This window comes from Schistocerca serialis, chromosome 8 (genome assembly GCF_023864345.2).
Source record: "Schistocerca serialis cubense isolate TAMUIC-IGC-003099 chromosome 8, iqSchSeri2.2, whole genome shotgun sequence".
Classification (NCBI taxonomy): Eukaryota; Metazoa; Arthropoda; class Insecta; order Orthoptera; family Acrididae; genus Schistocerca; species Schistocerca serialis.
Window position 1 is genome coordinate 176,479,408 of NC_064645.1, and position 18,945 is coordinate 176,498,352.

Consider the following 18,945-nt stretch of genomic DNA (forward strand, 5'->3'; position numbering starts at 1 on the left):
TCGATTGAAATTTGAGAGAATAGATGCAGTGTTGCTGTTTGCCACTAAAACAACAGACGATGGCACTAGCGGAATCAGAAATTTTTTGTTGTCGTACAGTTTTAAATTTCCTAATTGCAAAATATTTAATTAGTAGTGGAATTACTTAAAAGAACCTGTCATACATTCTACACAATTATCTTCCTCGTATGGAACGAAATCTATACAGTAGTGGAGGAAGGAACTAGTTTGAGCGATGAGAAAAATTTTGGATAAGATTGAGAACGAAGGAAGAAAACACAACAGCCATATTTACCTTAGAAAAACAAAGGAACAAATCAGACGAGTACGATTTATTCACAGAAGGAAACGTATAAAAACTAAATTTGAAGAGTGAATGTAAATTTTAACCTAGAAATCTGCAAATCTGCAAATATTTTCGTGGAGACTTCTTTTCAGCACAGTCATAAATAAAGTCATCAGAATTAATGCTGTTTATAATATCAGTTTCAATTTGTTCTGTAGGTGATACGTTAAGGTTTCTTTGCGAATCAGTAGCTCTGCGAAGATTTTTTAGATTCTATTTAAAACAGAAAACAACATTTCCGTTGAACAACAGTATACCGCTTTAGACAGGTGCTTTCTGTGACCAGCCAACACTTTCGAATATACAAGGGCCGACCGAAAACCTCCCATTTGAGGTCATTGGTGCAGCGTATATTCAACGTAACGTGACTCCGATGGGACCATACAAACTCCGACATGAAAGCAAGGGATTATTATGGCATCCGTGTATTTCCGGCGTGCGTGCCGTAAATGCGGAAACGTGAACTAAAAATGGTTCAATTGGCTCTGAGAACTATGGGACTTAACTTGTGAGGTCATCAGTCCCCTATAACTTAGAACTACTTAAACCTAACTGACCTAAGGACATCACATACATTCATGCCCGAGGCAGGATTCGAACCTGCGAGCTTAGCGGTCGCACGGTTCAAGACTGTAGCGCCTAGAACCGTCCGGCTGAAACGTGAACTAAGGCGAAGTTATTACCATTGCGTACTATCAGGAAAAACCTGCTGTTATTCTTTGCTTGGCTGCCGAAGGACAAACACCGGTAGGCATCCAACGGAGAATGTAGAATGTGCATGAACCACCGTTGTGGAATGGTACGCCATGGGCTGCTGTTGCTTCGTGATAACGCATGTTTAATGGAGCAAGTGTCGTAATGCAGAAGTTAGACCAACTCAAGTGGGAGACACTTGAGCACCCGTCATATAGTCCTTGCCTCGCCCTTTACGATAATCACGCCTTCGGCGCTTTAAAAATGGTGTTCAATGGTCGACGACGATGTCGGAAGAGGATGTGCACCAGGCAATTGCATACTTCTTCACGCAGTAGGACACCGTGACTACGTAACGTCTATCTTCAGCCTGAGCCTCGGTGGGATGTTTGTCTCAATGCTCACGGCTATATTGCCTGATTGCCACACAGACTATGAACTGAACGGCCTTTGAACGGAAGCTTTTCGAGCACCCATTATAACGTTTTATTGTGGTTCTTTTTCTTGAAGGGTCAATTATACCGTAGCTTCAATGTGGCCTCCTATTGAGAGCCCTGCATAGCTCCTTCACGCCACTTTTCGTGCTGTATAGACCGGTTTCTGAAGAGAAGCAATTAAGCCGGATGTCGAAATGAAGAAGATCAGAAATTCAACAGCATTTGCGATCACCAACATTAGTAATTGTCCTTCACATGGACGCAACATTTATTAAAATGCTACGTTAGCGATAATGGTACTGGCTTGCCTTTCATGTTCTAAACTGCATCCTATTCTTTTTTGTGCGTACCATTTGCCAGACAGTAGGTCATGCTGAATTTTCAAATCAGATGCGTGGTCACCGCCGCAACTTGGGGTCGAATCAGGGAAACGAGTGGGGGGTAATTTCCGCCACCCACCCGCGATCCCGGCAAAAATAATACACCCGGTTAGGACCGGAAAATGTAAAGACGTGGAACACGTTAGTCTAGTTGGTGTACTCGGGAACAACATAGTTAGAATTTTAGTAGATACTGGTGCTCAAGTTAGTGTATTATTTGTGGAGAAAATTAATCGAAGGGTGTTACAGACACCCCGATTACATATCAGTGGCCTTGGAGAGGAAGTAATTGTCCCTGCAGGTTCGTGTGAAGTGAATCTGCAAATAGACGAGGGTAAATACAGTCAGAGGATGGAAGTAGTAAGGCTAAAGAAGGGTGAATTTGATATCATACTAGGGAATAACTTCCTGCACCGCTATTAGGGGATAGTGGATTATCGAACGCGAACTGTGCAGTTCGGTGAAGCAATTCACCGATTTGGCAGTGCGCACCCCCGTCAGACGCGAGGGAGCTGCGAAAGGCGCCGTTCACAGTCCCCCATAAAACCGCAGATGTGGGCGATAAAAACCACTGACCCTGTGAGGATAAAAGGCGGAACTGGAAAGATTCTCTGGATAGATGTGAAAAATGAAGAACAGCCTAAGACAGGCATTCTGATTGACCCGCTCACCCAGAATGATGTCTTATATTGTCAGTCAGTACATACAGGGTGTTACAAAAAGGTACTGTCAAACTTTTTGGAAACATTCCTCACACACAAAGAAAGAAAATATGTTATGTGGACATGTGTCCGGAAACGCTTACTTTCCATGTTAGAGCTCATTTTATTACTTCTCTTCAAATCACATTGATCATGGAATGGAAACACACAGCAACAGAACGTACCAGAGTGACTTCAAACGCTTTGTTACAGGAAATGTTCAAAATGTCCTCCATTAGCGTGGAACATGCATCCACCCTCCGTCACATGGAGTCCCTGACGAGCTGATGCAGCCCTGGAGAGTGGCGTATTGTATCACAGCCGTCCACAATACGAGCACGAAGAGTCTCTACATTTGGTACCGGGGTTGCGTAGGCAGGAACTTTCAAATGCCCCCATAAGTGAAAGTCAAGAGGGTTGAGGTCAGGAGAGCGTGGAGGCCATGGAATTGGTCCGCCTCTACCAATCCATCGGTCACCGAATCTGTTGTTCAGAAGCGTACGAAGATTTTGACTGAAATGTGCAGAAACTCCATCGTGCATGAACCACATGTTGTGTCGCACTTGTAAAGGCACATGTTCTAGCAGCACAGGTAGGGTATCCCGTATGAAATCATAATAACGTGCTCCATTGAGCGTAGGTGGAAGAACAGGGGGCCCAATCAAGACATCAGCAACATAGCCTGCTCAACCGTTCACAGAAAATCTGTGTTGACGACGTGATTGCACAATTGCGTGCGGATTCTCGTCAGCCCACACATGTTGATTGTGAAAATTTACAATTTGATCACGTTGAAATGAAGTCTCACCCGTAAAGAGAACATTTGCACTGAAATGAGGATTGACACATTGTTGGATGAACCATTCGCAGAAGTGTACCCGTGGAGGCCAATCAGCTGCTGATAGTGCCTGCACACGCTGTACATGTTACGGAAACAACTGGTTCTCCTGTATCACTCTCCATACGGTGACGTGGTCAACGTTACCTTGTACAGCAGCAACTTCTCTGACGCTGACATTAGGGTTATCGTCAACTGCACGAAGAATTACCTCGTCCATTGCAGGTGTCCTCGTCGTTCTAGGTCTTCCCCAGTCGCGAGTCATAGGCTGGAATGTTCCGTGCTCCCTAAGACGCCGATCAATTGCTTCGAACGCCTTCCTGTCGGGACACCTTCATTCTGGAAATCTGTTTCGATACAAACGTGCCGCATCACGGCTATTGCCCCGTGCTAATCCATACATCAAATGGGCATCTGCCAACTCCGCATTTGTAAACATTGCACTGACTGCAAAACCACGTTCGTGATGAACACTAACCTGTTGATGCTACGTACTGATGTGCTTGATGCTTGTACTGTAGAGCAATGAGTCGCATGTAAACACAAGCACCGAAGTCAACATTACCTTCCTTCAATTGGGCCAACTGGCGGTGAATCGAGGAAGTACAGTACATAATGACGAAACTAAAATGAGCTCTTACATGGAAATTAAGCATTTCCGGACACATGTCCACATAACATCTTTTCTTTATTTGTGTGTGATCAATGTTTCCTAAAAGTTTGGCCGTACCTTTTTGACCGTACCTTTTTGTAACACCCTGTATAAAGAGAAATATCTGCCGACCGGAAAGGAGACAGTAGGGTTTCCGATACCAGTAAGTATAGATAATTTTGGTGTAAAAGATGTTGTGATACCGAAGGGTACGATTGTTGCCAGTGGACAGGAAACTTTGAGGAAATAAGAGGAGCTGAGAAGCAGCGAGATAAAGATGAGAAAGGAAGGAGAAGAAATAAATGTTCATTTAAAGAAGTGCGCTATGTCGCGTCGACGTTGAGGAATCAGTTAACAGGGAAATTAGGTCATTTAAACCGTGATGAGAAAAGGATGTTGCAGCCACTATTAGAGGAATTTTCGTGGTTGTTTGAAGAGAGGCAGTTTCTACCGGCTACGGATTTGGTTCAGCACGAAATTCCGACTGGAGAAGCTCGGCCAATTGCACAAAAACATTACCGTATACCATACCATTTGCAGTCTGTAGTTGAAGATAAGATTCAGCAGCAGTTAGCTGCAGGAATCATACCACCCTCTTCGAGTGTATGGGCGTCTCCCGCGGTCGTTGTGGCAAAGAAATCAATAAATGGGGAGAAAGTCTATCACCTATGTGTCGATATGCGGGCAGTAAATCGGGTAATTGCACCAGTCACATACCAGTTACCGCGCGTTGATGAAACATTGGACCGATTGGGCAACTGTAAGTATTTTACCACCCTTGATTTGCGTTTTAGGTACCATCAAATCCCTGTTGCACCCCAGGACAGCCATAAAACTGCTGTTGTTGTACCTACAGGATTGTATGAATTTGTAAGAATGCCATTTGGTTTGAGAAACGCCCCCGCCACTTTCCAAAGATCTGCAGATTTACTTCTGCGTGGGTTGAAACCTACAACATGCTTGGTGTATTTAGATGACATTATTATTTTTTCTAAAACGATAAAAGAACATGCAGAAAGACTAAGGGATGTTTTGCAAAGGTTAAAAGGAGCTCATTTGAGTGTAAAATTAGAAAAGTGTGCTTTCACCCAATCACAAGTACAATATTTAGGTCATATAACAAGTAGAGAAGGTGTCAAATCGGACAACCGTTTGACCACCGCAGTAAGGAAATTTCAAACATCGACAAATGTCAAGGAACTACAGTCATTTTTAGGCCTTGCAAACTACTACAGACGTTTTGTGAATAATGATGCTACCCTTGCTAATCCCCTGACAAATATATTGAAAAAAGGATGTGATGAAGCTATGCAACAAATTCAACATGTTTTAACTAGTGCCCCTGTACTAGCGTACCCGGATTTTGAAAAACCATTCATACTGTTAGTAGACGCCTCAGATTATGCTGTAGGAGCATTTCTATCACAAGAGATAGATGGTGACGAACGTCCAATTGGTTATGCGTCTCGACAGCTTAATAAAGCAGAGTCAAATTACAGCACAACTGAGAACGAACTGTTAGCACTCATGTCTGATATAACTTATTTCCGATGTTACTTATATAGGAGAAAATTCACTGTCATCACTGATCACGCCGCGTTACTGTGGATCTTGAACTTAAAAGACCCTAGTAGTACGCTAACTCGTTGGGCTTTGAAATTGAGAGTATTTGAGTATGAGGTAAAACACAAACCGGGCAAGTTACATCAAAACGCCGACGCATTAAGCCGAAAAGTCAGAGTGATCGTAGCTAATGATGTTTTTATTGAAGAATTAAGGGAAGCATAGCAAAGAGACGTCGAATGTCAGAAATATGTGGCTTTGCCTGAATTTTCCATTGAAGATGGAATTTTATATCGAAAGACCCACTTGGGTAAACAGGCAGTAATCCCTAAAGAATTACGTTCCAAGATTATCGCACAATCTCACGACAGCCTGCAAGCATGTCATAATGGCTTTCGCGCCACAAATTGCCGGCCAGCCGCCCGTTATTTCTGGACAGGAAGACGGAAGGACGTGCAAAAGTATATTCAAAATTGTCTAGCTTGCTTTAAGAGGACATTGCCACATCGAACGAAAGTGCCTTTACAGCAGGTTCCAGAAGCCACTTATCCCTGGGCAGTAGTAGCAGCAGATATTGTCGGTCCTTCCCTGTGAGCCCCCAAAATAATCGATATATTCTGTCCCTTATAGATCATTTTTCTAGGTTCTTGATTCTCATTCCTGTACCAGATATGTCCGCTGAAACAGTAGCGCGTGCTTTTCTCACCCATTTGGTGTTACCATACTGAAGCCCTGAAGCAGTACTCACAGACCAACGTACGAATTTCATGTCTGCAGTGTTTACAGAAGTTGTCGGTTATTGCGAATTAAAAAGTGGCGAACGACGTCGTTCCACCCAAAAGCGAACGGTCGCCTGGAGCGAGTCCACCGCACCGTTATGCGCATGCTGTCAGTCTATGTTAATCAACATCACTCTGACTGGGACAGGTATGTTCAATACGTTACGTCAGCATATAAGAGCCGTGTCCATGAAGCTACCGGGTACTCACCTTATGAAGCAGTATATGGGCGCCCTTTGAATTCGCCTTTTGAATTTGACAAACTGCCCCCTCGAATTAAATCCAATAATGTGAAAGGTCGAGCACGACGTCTAAAAGCTATTGGGAAAAAAGTAAGAGGGAACATTGCCCAAGCCACCGCCCAACAGTTAAAGAGAAGTAACCAAAAAGCAAAAAAAATGCCCGAGTACAAGGTAGGAGACCTAGTTATGTTGAGCAATCCAGTAGTAAAAAAGGGAAGGACCTAGAAGTTTACAGCTACTTATGAAGGACCGTACCGTATCATCCGGCTTACTTCGCCAGAAAATGCGGAAAAACAGTTAGCGGAACGCACAGTGATCGTTCACTTTGACAGATTGAAACTGAATAAAGGACCCGAGCCACCGCCACCTAACAGTGAAACCGGGCCTATTATGGCAGTAGTTCCACCCAAGAAAGCAAGAAAGAAGGTAATACAACCGCCTAGACAGCAACATAGATATGCTCTAAGATCAAACCCCTATGGTTCAAATGGCTCTGAGCACTATGGGACTTAACATCTGAGGTCATCAGTCCCCTATAACTTAGAACTAGTTAAACCTAACTAACCTAAGGACATCACACACATCCATGTCCGAGGCAGGATTCGAACCTGCGATCGCAGCGGTCGCACGGTTCCAGACTGTGGCGCCTAGAACCGCCAGGCCACTCCGGCCGGACAAACCCCTATGATTTACGTTCCAGAAAGTAGATCTGAGGTGGTATGTAGACAGTTGGAAAAGTCCTGCATGCAGCAAGAGAATTAATTGATGGGGAGCTGCTGACGTTGCTGTATATTCATTTAAGTTGTGTATATTAGTTATAAGTAGACCCAAGAATTGGCAACCATTGGTAATAGAATTTATGGTGTCACATGTTAATGGAAGTGAATGAAGTTATGTAATCGTTTTGTCTTGTGTCATTTGAAGTCTCCAGTAATGTAATCGTAGCAGTCGAGAAGTAAAAACACTAATATTCTTTAATCATGGAATTAAGGGGAAAGTTGTCCTTGCCAATAGAATACGTTGGATTATGAATCAGTTACTCTTGTGAATGTTGAATAGATGCACACGTCACGTGTTGCTTTATGAACAGTGCACGAACACAGCTGTAAGCTTTACTATAAAAACATGATAGTAACACGCCTTCGTAACTGCCAGTAGACCAGTGACTAGATGCTGCCATCTACCTATCCTTTGAAATATGCCCTATTACATGTATGTTTTGCTAAATGATCAGACAACGTTAATAACAAGAATAGATACGTCCAAGTTAAACAACAAATATGTTAGTCTAAACTAAAATGAGTCTTCTTCAGGTGCTATTACATTATTTTCGTGATACGATGTTGAATAGACAGCAAGGTAGGTTTTTTTTGTGCCACATATTTCTGTATATTAAATGCCACAGAAGGAGTCGCGTAAATACCGCCGCTGTTGTCTACAGCTGTTCACATGCGGCTAGTACCGCCCCTCCCTGTCAGCTGGGGACGCAGCCCCTTCCCTTCCCTCCCTCATTCACATCGAGTGAGCAGCCATTGCAGTTCCCCCTTCCCCCACCCACCGCCACTGTCTTTGGCTCAGGCAGCACCTGCATCTCTCCCCTCACACTTCGATGACACCATCCTTCGGCGCGCCCGCCAAGTGCCCCGTTACGCTAATTTAGCTCCACGTTACGTCTTCGTACATTTGTGCATTGCAGTTTAAACTAAAAACCTAAATGGATAGTTATGGAAATAAATTCACAAGCTTAATATTGCCCTACAGATTTTACTAGTCTTATCTAAGGATGGAGATCTATTTGTGTTGTCTATTTGAGTTTCAGTAAGGAACAAAATCGTGAGAGACAACTTTTCCCGGTACGCATTGTCTAAATCATCAGGATTAGTAAACGTTGGAATTTCAGATCGATCTCCGGCTATGTTGTATCACCACCACGGTTAATAAACGGATCTATATGGCGTCAAGGAAGCCGGCACTTGCTGCTAGTCGGCCGGGATGGTCGAGCGGTTCTAGGCGCTACAGTCTGGAACCGCGCGACCGCTACGGTCGCAGGTTCGAATCCTGCCTTGGACATGGATGTGTGTGATGTCCTTAGGTTAGTTAGGTTTAAGTAGTTCTAAGTTCTAGGGGACTGATGACCTCAGAAGTTGAGTTCCATAGTGCTCAGAGCCATTTGAACTTGCCGCTATATCTATGCCGTAAACGACCGCTGTGTGGGAAACGCGTTAGCCAAGGAGTTGGGTTTGGGATGCCATCTCAAAATACAGTTTATTTAGAAGCATAACACTTGCCAGTTACCTATATTTTAGAAGAACAGAGTGTTTAAGTAAAATAATTGGAACCCGATAGTTTTGTGACCTCTAGCGATTGAAGTTAGAAAAGAACACCCTCCATGCGTAACTGTCATGAACAACGTAAGCTAACTCTGGAAGGAAATTTTGTGACAATCCGAGGGACTAAACTCCATGTGTAGCAAGAGCACGGACAAAGTTTGAACGCCAGTTCTGCCGCCGAACCAGTGAAAGCGGACGCAGCCATACTGTCAGCTGCGCTGTCAGCAACTTATAATCTCGCGAGCGCGACGCGTGTAGCACCTCAAGCTGCACTGAATCTCAACAAAAAAATTCTTAAGCATTATATAACTAACCCTTTGAATAACTTTACGCACATTTTCAATACTAAGGAACGTACTTTGGTCAGAACTCACTTTATTTATGGCAAATGAACTCTAATTTTATTAAAAACAAAAGCGCCGATAGGTAAGTTATATCGATGTCTTCGAGATGCAACTAGCTTCGTCGAGCCGCCAATAATGAATATATGGAAGCACCTAGGTGAGAGAATTAACAAAAGGAACAACAATCATTTCCTTGAAAGATTGACTGGGTGACTGATAATCACCAATATTTGCAAATACAAATCAATACAGGTAAAATGGAAATGTCGTGTGGCTAGGGCCTCCCGTCGGGTAGACCGTTCGCCTGGTGCAGGTCTTTCGATTTGACGCCATTTCGGCGACCTGCGCGTCGATGGGGATGAAATGATGATGATTAGGACAACACAACACCCAGTCCCGGAGCGGAGAAAATTTCCGACCCAGCCGTGAATCGAACCCGGGCCCTTAGGACTGACAGTCTGTCACGCTGACCACTTTTTTGCCACGGTGTCCCCGTCCCCTGACAGGATAAGGGAGAGGCAGCAGGAAGGAAACATTGATATTGTAATTTGTTTTAGTAACAATAATATTTTATTTATTCATGTAATTTTAATGTCCCAAAAGAAAAATCATATATAAAAAAGAAGGGAAATAAATATAGGGCCGAAGTGACATCCTCGTCACCTCACTGGGAGTAAATCCTATCCCTCGATCCAACGTAAACCTGGGACTCCCCACCGCTTCGGGGGGTTATGAAACATGCTGCCTAGAAAGTTCGCAAAATGCGTTTTATATTTAGAGTGGCGTCTGATGATTTCGTGTTGTTCTAGTAGATAATGCCAATAGTCCATGACCGATATCAACGTCCGCGAGAGCACGTAGTGTGATGCGTGTCCTCCAATCCATCGGATTGCCGATGTTTTGTGTGAGGGGAAAAAGACAGCGTCAGGGAAAAATAAAGCGTCCGTCGTGATCGTGGATTCGTCGGTGCGTCGGAGGAGGGCCATGATGCGTTGCGTCAGCCGCCAAACATCCTTTGCCTCACCGCACTGCAGAGAATGTTCGTCGGTGTCCTGCATGCCACATATAAGGCAGAGCGGGGAATCTACCATGCGAATGTCGTACAATCGTTGGCGGTTGACTGTCTTGCGGTTGATTAGTGTATACCATGACGATCGCGCTGCTGTGGTGAGGAGGGGTGTGTGGACAGCTCGCCAAATCTGTCGCCAGTTTCGTGTTGGGTATTTAAGTTCGACAACATTGCTGCCATGATGACGCCGCAAGTATCGATATATCTCACGGGTAGTGGGGATTCTGGTAGAAGGTATCTGTAACTGAACATAACTAAAATCAACAAAAAATCGCGCGACGTGAGAAAACGAGGGCGAGATGGTGCCTACTGCTACCGGTGGTTCAAAGGACGTGGGAAGAAGCACATCCAGGATGGCCGACGTGATGGCGTGTTGCCGCTGGTTCCAAGTTCGTAGCGTCGCTCGCAGGTATAGAGCTAGAGCCTTGTCCCGCACATCCGTGAGGTTAAGTCCTCCAGAGTGGTATGGGAGAGTTAAAGTCTCGTATTTGATCTTAAACAACATTCCTTGGCTGACATAGTATCCAAAGGCCGCCATTAATCTGTCAGCGAGACCATGTGGCATTGGCAGTACCTGTGCCAAGTGCGGCAGTCGCGAGGCCAGGTGGACATTAGTGTAGTCCACCCTTTGGAGCAGGTCGTGCGTTCGGAGTGAATTGTTGCGTATGTGCAGTCGGACGTTCTGGAGGAGACGTCGATAGCTCGCCGCCGCTGATTGCCGTAGTGATCGGGTGAACAAGACACCTAAGCATCGCAAGATGTCCACCGTCGTAAACGGACTTCGCAGAGCGTCCAGCCCTCGACCGATGTGCATGATCTTGGTTTTATTCATGTTGACCCTGCTTCCCGCAGCTACCCCGTACGTAGTAAGAAGGGTAACCACCTGACTTACTTCGTTCTCCGACCGGACGAGTATCATCAAGTCGTCGGCATATGCACGACACGTGAAGGAGCTCGCACGGAGTCGGACGCCTGTTAGAGTCCGTCTAAGAGTCTGCATCAATGGTTCGAGCGCAATTGTAAACAGTATCATCGACAAGGGACATCCTTGCCTAACTGAGCTGCGAACAGGAATCGTTCCTACCTCCCTGCCATTGACTCTCACCGTCGAAGAAGCGCCGCGAAGGAGGCGCATGAGGACGGTAATAAAATCCTGTGGTATCGCCATGCGTCGCATGGTCGAGTCAAGGAAATCATGGTTGATCCTGTCAAAGGCACGATCAAAATCCACCGATACGAACGCCGCTCGCATACGACAAGCGTCCGTCAGGGAAATTACGTCACGGTATTCGCCGAGGATAGAATGTATGTTGCTCCGAACCCCTAGACAAGCCTGGTCTGGTGGTATTGTTTTGGATATTACAATCTTGAGCCTTGCCGCCAACATTCGCGCAAAGATCTTATAGTCAGTATTGAGCATCGTGAGCGGTCTAAATTGATGGGCGCTGTCACTCGCTGTCGATTTCGGTATTGGTATAAGCAGTCCCGTCATGAACTGCGACGGAACATCCGTGTCAGGGCTCAATAACTCGTTATACATCAATACCAACTGAGACATCATTACATCCGCAAATGCGCGGTAAAATTCGAGTGTCAACCCATCTGGCCCAGGGGATTTATGCACCGCACCCTTCGCGAGTGCGCCCCGGATGTCATCTTCCGTTAGGGGTGCCAATAGCACCTCTGCATCCGGACCATCCACCTCCGTTTGCATCTGTCGCAAAATTTCTTCTTCTGTCCGATTGTCCGTCGGCGTCCCAGTGAAAAGGAGGCGGTAATGCTCCAGAAACTCAGCAGCAATGGCCTGTTGTGACGTCAAGGGCCGACCATCGTCATCATGGAGGACTGTGATTAGGGATCGGCGATTACGCGCATGTGCCTTGGACACATGATGCATGCCAATACGTTCTCCATCGACGTTGTCCAAGCACCGAGCACGGATCGAAAGTCCCTCCAGTCGACGTCTCGTGATTGATAAAATGCAGGCCTGAATGCGATGGACTTCCGCTTGACGTTCGGGCGATGGGGCCCTGGAGGACAGGTCGCGGAGCACCGTGTAGTAATAGTCAAGTGTACCTCGGAGCCATTTTGCTTTTTCCTTGCCATACGTTATGAGAGCTCTTCGTATCGCCGGTTTTGCGCACTGCAGCCACCACGAAAGAACCGTACGGTGCAGCGGCAGACGGCAGTGCAAGTCTGCCATGTTTCTTCGATCCGCTGGCGACATTCGAGATCCACCAATAAGGAGGCATTAAGTTTCCAGGAACTACGACTCCGCCAGACCCGCTGCCGTGGGAGGGCTAACGTGCATAAATACGCAACGTGATCCGTAAAAGCTGTGGGCCAACGTTCAGCAGCCAACACGTGATCTCTTAGTCCTTCAGAAACGTAAATCCGATCCAGCCTGCTCGCCGAGTGGCTAGTAAAAGACGTGTAGCCCTCTCGCTGCCCATGGATCTTTTCCCACGTGTCCATAAGGGCCATGTCCCGGCAGATCGTGTTCAATGCGTGGCAGGAGCTGAAATTAGGAGTTTGATCCTTCGGTGTGAGTACACAGTTAAAATCCCCCCCTACCAAGATGTGGTCATACCTCCCATGGAATAGGGGGGCAATCTCCTCCGAGTAGAATCGTGCACGCGCCTGTCGATTGTCAGATCCGGAGGGTGCATAGATGTTGACGATACGAATGCCGTTCACGGTCATAGCCAAACCCCGAGCCGAAGGAAGGTAATCGAGGTCACACATCGGAATCCCTTCCCGGACTAGTATCGCTGTGCCACGTCCTCCATCTGGAGTCGGCGCTAGATAAGTGTTGTATCCATGCACGTCGGGAAAAGCAGCATTGAAGGTTTCCTGCATCAGCAAAATATCAACGTCTGTGGCGTAAATCATGTCCCGGAGAAGTTGCATCTTTGCAAGCGAACGTGCGGTGTTAATGTTCACTGTGCCCACCTTATATGCTTGGTTCGTTGTCGTTGTCATGCTCGTGTCATGTCATTGAGAACTCCAAGGGCTTTAGTCCACTATTCGTGCTCAGAGGGGTGCCCGCCAACGAGCAGCCCTCCTTCGTTGTCGTTCCGTGGTGTGCATCCTGTAGGTGAGTGGTCATCATTTGGGGGTGGCAATTCCTGTAGGTCTTCGACTGGTTCCGCCCAGTCGCAGTGGTCATCCATCCGGGAAACGTCCTCTGATGTAGTTCGACGTGGCTGCCGGGACATTGGTGTCCCTGACTCCTTCGTCGGCAGCGCTGGGTCAGTCGGTGTCAATGAAGAGGGACCATCTAAAAGGCAGGACATCCGGTCACCATCGGACGGAATCCTGTCAGCGTCCTCTGAAGACACGTGTTCTGTGTCAGACAGTTCTTCGGCTAGGATACCTTCCGTGTCCCCTAGGCTAGGGGGGGACGTGTCACCCGAACTATGGCGACGCTTTTTGCGACGCTTCGGCGATCGCTGTTTGCGTGCCCTGCCCTCTGCTGCCTCACTGTGTTCGTCGGTCGTCTGCTGGTCCGTTGCCGGCACCACCGTCTGGACATCCACTTCCACGTCTCTTTCTACATGTGAGTTTTCGGAAGGTTCCTCCCTCAACTGTCGTGACATGGGTGCAGGGACATTCTCCGAGTCACCTCCATGCTCCCGTAACTCGGTCTGCTCTTGCATAAACACGTCCTTGTCACGCTCCGAACTTGGCAACACCTCCCGGCGGGCCACCGACACGTACGTCATCGGCAGTTGCGTGGGAACTTCTCGCTGTGACGCTTCTCCACGTGGCAGTTGCACGACGCGGCGTTGTATGCACTCCGAGCGGATATGTCCTTCTCCACCACAGCCAGAACAGGTGCGTGGCTGGCCATCGTAGATCACAATAGCTCGACATCCGCCAATGTATAAATAAGACGGGATATGTTTAGTAAGGACGATCCGCACCTGTCGCACGCCGTTTAGCACAGGATAGGTATTAAAACTAGCCCAGCGTTCAGGCGTATGACTAAGTACCGTTCCATATGGTCGCAGCGATTCAGTAACCATCGATTCTGGCACCTCAAACGGCAACTCAAAGATCCGAATGACCCTCACACCCAATCCTGAAGGAGCTACTGTTACATCGCTGATATGGCCATCAGAGTGTCGAAATTTAAAGCCTCTTTGAGCAGCGGAGAGAGTTCTTTCACACGCAGCTTCATCGGTCATCTTTACGTACATTGTACTGCTTACAATGGACAGGTGTATTCCAATTATGTCTGCAGCAGGTAAACGAACTTCTTCCCTCAAAAAACGCTCTATTTCGAAAGCTTTGGGTCTGGCAAATTCGTTGTCGAACGTAAATTGGAGCGTAGTCTTTCGAAAATTGTGTGCCATGGCGATCGAGTCAGACAACAACACGCGCGAGTACCGGCGGTGTAAACACTTCCTCGTCCACGCGCGCCCGCGGCCGGGACAGCAGGTCCGTGCCGCGCCACTGCCTAAAGCAGACTGTCAGCTACCGTGGCGGACATCAAGACAGGTAATAGCATATCACATGTTTAATAATTATTGGTCTGTTCATTGAAGGAGACATAAAACCACTTTTCATCAGAATCTTGTTCAAATGTGTGTGACATCTTATGGGACCTAACTGCAGCCGGCCGCGGTGGTCTAGCGGTTCTAGGCGCTCAGTCCGGAACCGCGCGACTGCTACGGTCGCAGGTTCGAATCCTTCCTCGGGCATGGCTGTGTGTGATGTCCTTAGGTTAGTTAGGTTCAAGTAGTTCTAAGTTCTAGGGGACTGATGACCACAGATGTTAAGTCCCATAGTGCTTAGAGCCATTTGAACCATTTTTTGACCTAACTGCTATGGTCATCAGTCCCTAAGCTTACACACTACTTAATCTAAATTATCCTAAGGACAAACACACACTCCCATGCCCGAGGGAGGACTCGAACCTCCGCCGGGATCAGCCGCACTCAGAATCTTGTTAAAAAAAGTATTAACGTGACATTGCACTATTCCACAGCATTATACATAACGACAGTTGTCTTGTAGGTAGAAGTACCAAAGACTATCAGTTGGTATGAAAATATAAACGAGAGCATAAAAGAATACCAGAGGATACTTCCATTCATTTTGCTACGAAATGTAACTGGAGAATAAGGGAGTTTTACATAAGAGAAATAATATTTTGAACTTAAGCTTTTGTTGCGATTTTGCCACCGCTTATATCACTATGACGAGTTGCCACTTACTTATGTCCAATTACTTATTTCGATGCGTTATTTTTACTATTGTTCATTTTGTCCATGTCTTACTTATGGTGTAATCAAATGTTTAAAGAGTTTTAGATCGAGTCTGCCAGCACCAGTAATTTAGTATTTTTATCAACCTAGTGTGGGGTTCCAAGTATGCTAGAATAAGTTCCCGAGTATTGCCAGTTATTTAAATGCTTAGTAATAATGATGTCTTAGGTAAGAAATTGTTTTGGAAGGGTAATTTAAGATGTAGCCATGTTTTATTTTCATTTGTACTTCAATGTTTATGTGGAGGCACCTACCACATGCCTACACACGTGTTACGTAACATAAACAGAGTGAATCATGACCACAGAACGAGCAAGCTTTGGCCATATACGTAGTCTGTTGGATGAACAAGAGAACCAAACCCGCAGGGGCAAGTAAATGACGTGACGCGGCTGGCGCCCGCGCAGACCCTTAGCTGTCTGTGTCATTTCTTCACTTTCCAATTTCGTGACATAGTCCATCCTACCCACTTTCATCTGTTAACTTTTAACAGAACAGCGCCTTTTGGAGTTTATCATCCGGGCGTATCCTAACACAAAACTATTCACCCCATGTATAATAACACAGTTAGACTGTAATCTTTCATGTCAAAGTAGAGTTCACGAGAACAGTGTTCCTTGCTCTCTGACGACAGCTGATCAGGCACCATCAGACGTGAACCGCGTCTAGCCCGCGGCTAAACCGCCAGTTAGCGGAAATCTCCGTTCAAAACCTTGAGCCTTCTTTGACACTGTTTCTCCGTTGTATTTTCTGAAGGAATACTGACTACTGAAGTAGTGGCACTTAACTGTATGACGTGTCTCAGGACACTGTCATATAAACAAGGACAGACGGAGTTTTAAGCTGGACCGAAGGAGGCCAGCACTTGGGTGTCATAGAGAAGGCAAGTTAGTCGGAAAATGTTGAGAGGATAAAGACGGCGAATTTGGTCGCCCAGTAAAGTTTTTTTTTATGTGAGAGATGTCGAGTTTGAAGAGGAATTACGTAGCAGCTATCTTGGAGTCGCAGAATTGTCATACACACAGTTAAGTAGCCGATACCGTTGAGTCAACGATGCAACGTGCGCTATACGTTCATAAAGGGAAATTCCTTCAGAAATTAGGCTCAAATTAGTCTTTTCTAATCCAATTCCTTACGATTCCTGTTTCCACTATAGAAATATCTAGCTTCTCGTTGAGTTTTGTTTCTCTCTTCTCGTTAGCAACAGCGTTGACATCCTACGACACAACCTACTCCCCACCTGTACCAAACTGTGTCACTTTTATTTGTCATTCTCACTTTATGGTGTTATGCAGATGTATTGACGCATGAGAAACTTCTTCTCACAATGTGAACGTTATTGCACTTAGATGGTCAGCCCACAAAGGCATTTAACTCCATTTACTTATTGATATGGCATAAGTAGCAATGTAATATGATACTTGACTACCTCTTTTCTATATTTTTGTGTTTGTGTATAATTCAAAACAAAGCCCTCTGTAACAACGCATCTAGCGTGATGTCACGCGTAATCCCACTTCTGTTTTGTTGATCATCGTTGAAAAAAAAAAAACCAATATCGATTATGCATATCCATTCTCCTTTATTCAGTAATGTACTGGGTGATCAAAAAGTCAGTATAAATTTGAAAACTGAATAAATCACGGAATAATGTAGATAGAGAGGTACAAATTGACACATGCTTGGAATGACATGCGGTTTCATTAGAACCAAATAAATACAAAAGTTCAAAAAATGTCCGACAGATGGCGCTTGATCTGATTAGAATAGCAAGAATTACCATAACAAAGTAAGACAAAGCAAAGATTATGTTCTTCACAGGAAATGCTCAATATGTCCACCATCATTCCTCAACAATAGCTGTAATCGAGGAATAATGTTGTGAACAGCACTGTAAAGCATGTCCGGAGTTATAGTGAGGCATTGGCGTCGGATGTTGTGTTTCAGCATCTCTAGAGATGTCGGTCGATCACGATACACTTGCGACTTCAGGTAACCCCAAAGCCAATAATCACACGGACAGAGGTCTGGGGACCTGGGAGGCCAAATATGACGAAAGTGGCGGCTGATCACACGATCATCACCAAACGGCGCGCGCAAGAGATCTTTCACGCGTCTAAAATTATGGGGTGGAGCGCCATCCTGCGTAAACATCGTACGTTCCAGGAGGTGTTTATCAGCCCGGCTGGGGATGATGCGATTCTGTAACATATCGGCGTACCTCTCATCCGCCACGGTAGCAGTTACAAAACCAGAATCACGCATTTCCTCGAAGGGCCCGATAACGGTAGATGTGGTAAATCCAACCCATACCGTGACTTTCTCGTCGCGCAATGGAGTTTCTACGACATTTCTAGGAATTTCGGTAGCTCAAATTCTGCAGTTGTGGGCGATGACAGACCCTCGGAGCGTGAAATGAGCTCCGTCGGTCCACAACACGTTACTCAACCAATCGTCATCTTCCGCCATCTTTTGAAATGCCTACACCGGAAATGCCCTACGCTTAAGTAAATCGCCAGGTAACAGTTCAGGACGTCGATGGATTTTGTACGGATAGCAATGGAGGGTAAGCTTAAGTGCCAACCAAACAGTAGTGTATGGAATGCCGGTGCGACGTGCCACTGCACGAGTGCTGACTTCCCCGTGCATAGACGAACCCGCTACAGTCTTCATTTCTTCCTGAACTGTCTCAGCAGCATTACGCCTTGAGCTCGGTCGGCCACTACGGGGTCTATCGTCTAAACAACCAGTGGATTCGAACTTCGAAATCATTCTCGCCACAGCTGCATTTTCAACGGACCTTTACCCGTTCGAATGCCCTTCCTATGGCGATAGGATCGTAACGCTGAACTAGCATAGTCCCTATTCTGATAATACAGCTACACTCACAGCGCCTTTTCAGGTAACGTCAACATGCTCCGACTGCTGGTGCATCTGATTCTCTCTCTCATTACAGCTCCTTTTATACACGTTGCCATGCTCAGTCACTGACGTTTTGCTGTCCAGCGCCATCTGTCGGACATTTTGTGAACATTGGTTTTTTTTTTTTTTTGTTCTAATACAACCCCATGTCATTCCAAGCATGTGTGTCAATTTTTACCTCTCTATCTACATTATTCCGTGGTTTATTAAGTTCCCAAATTTATACTGGCATTTTGATCACCCGGTATATCCTTTTTTGTGAAATATTCATTCATCACTACTCATTCTTAATCCTACTCCAATCCAGAATTTTTTGTGCAGCGTTGTGTTGCGCTTCCTGTGCAGCGAAAGTGCGCACTGCGAGCCGCTGCGGCAT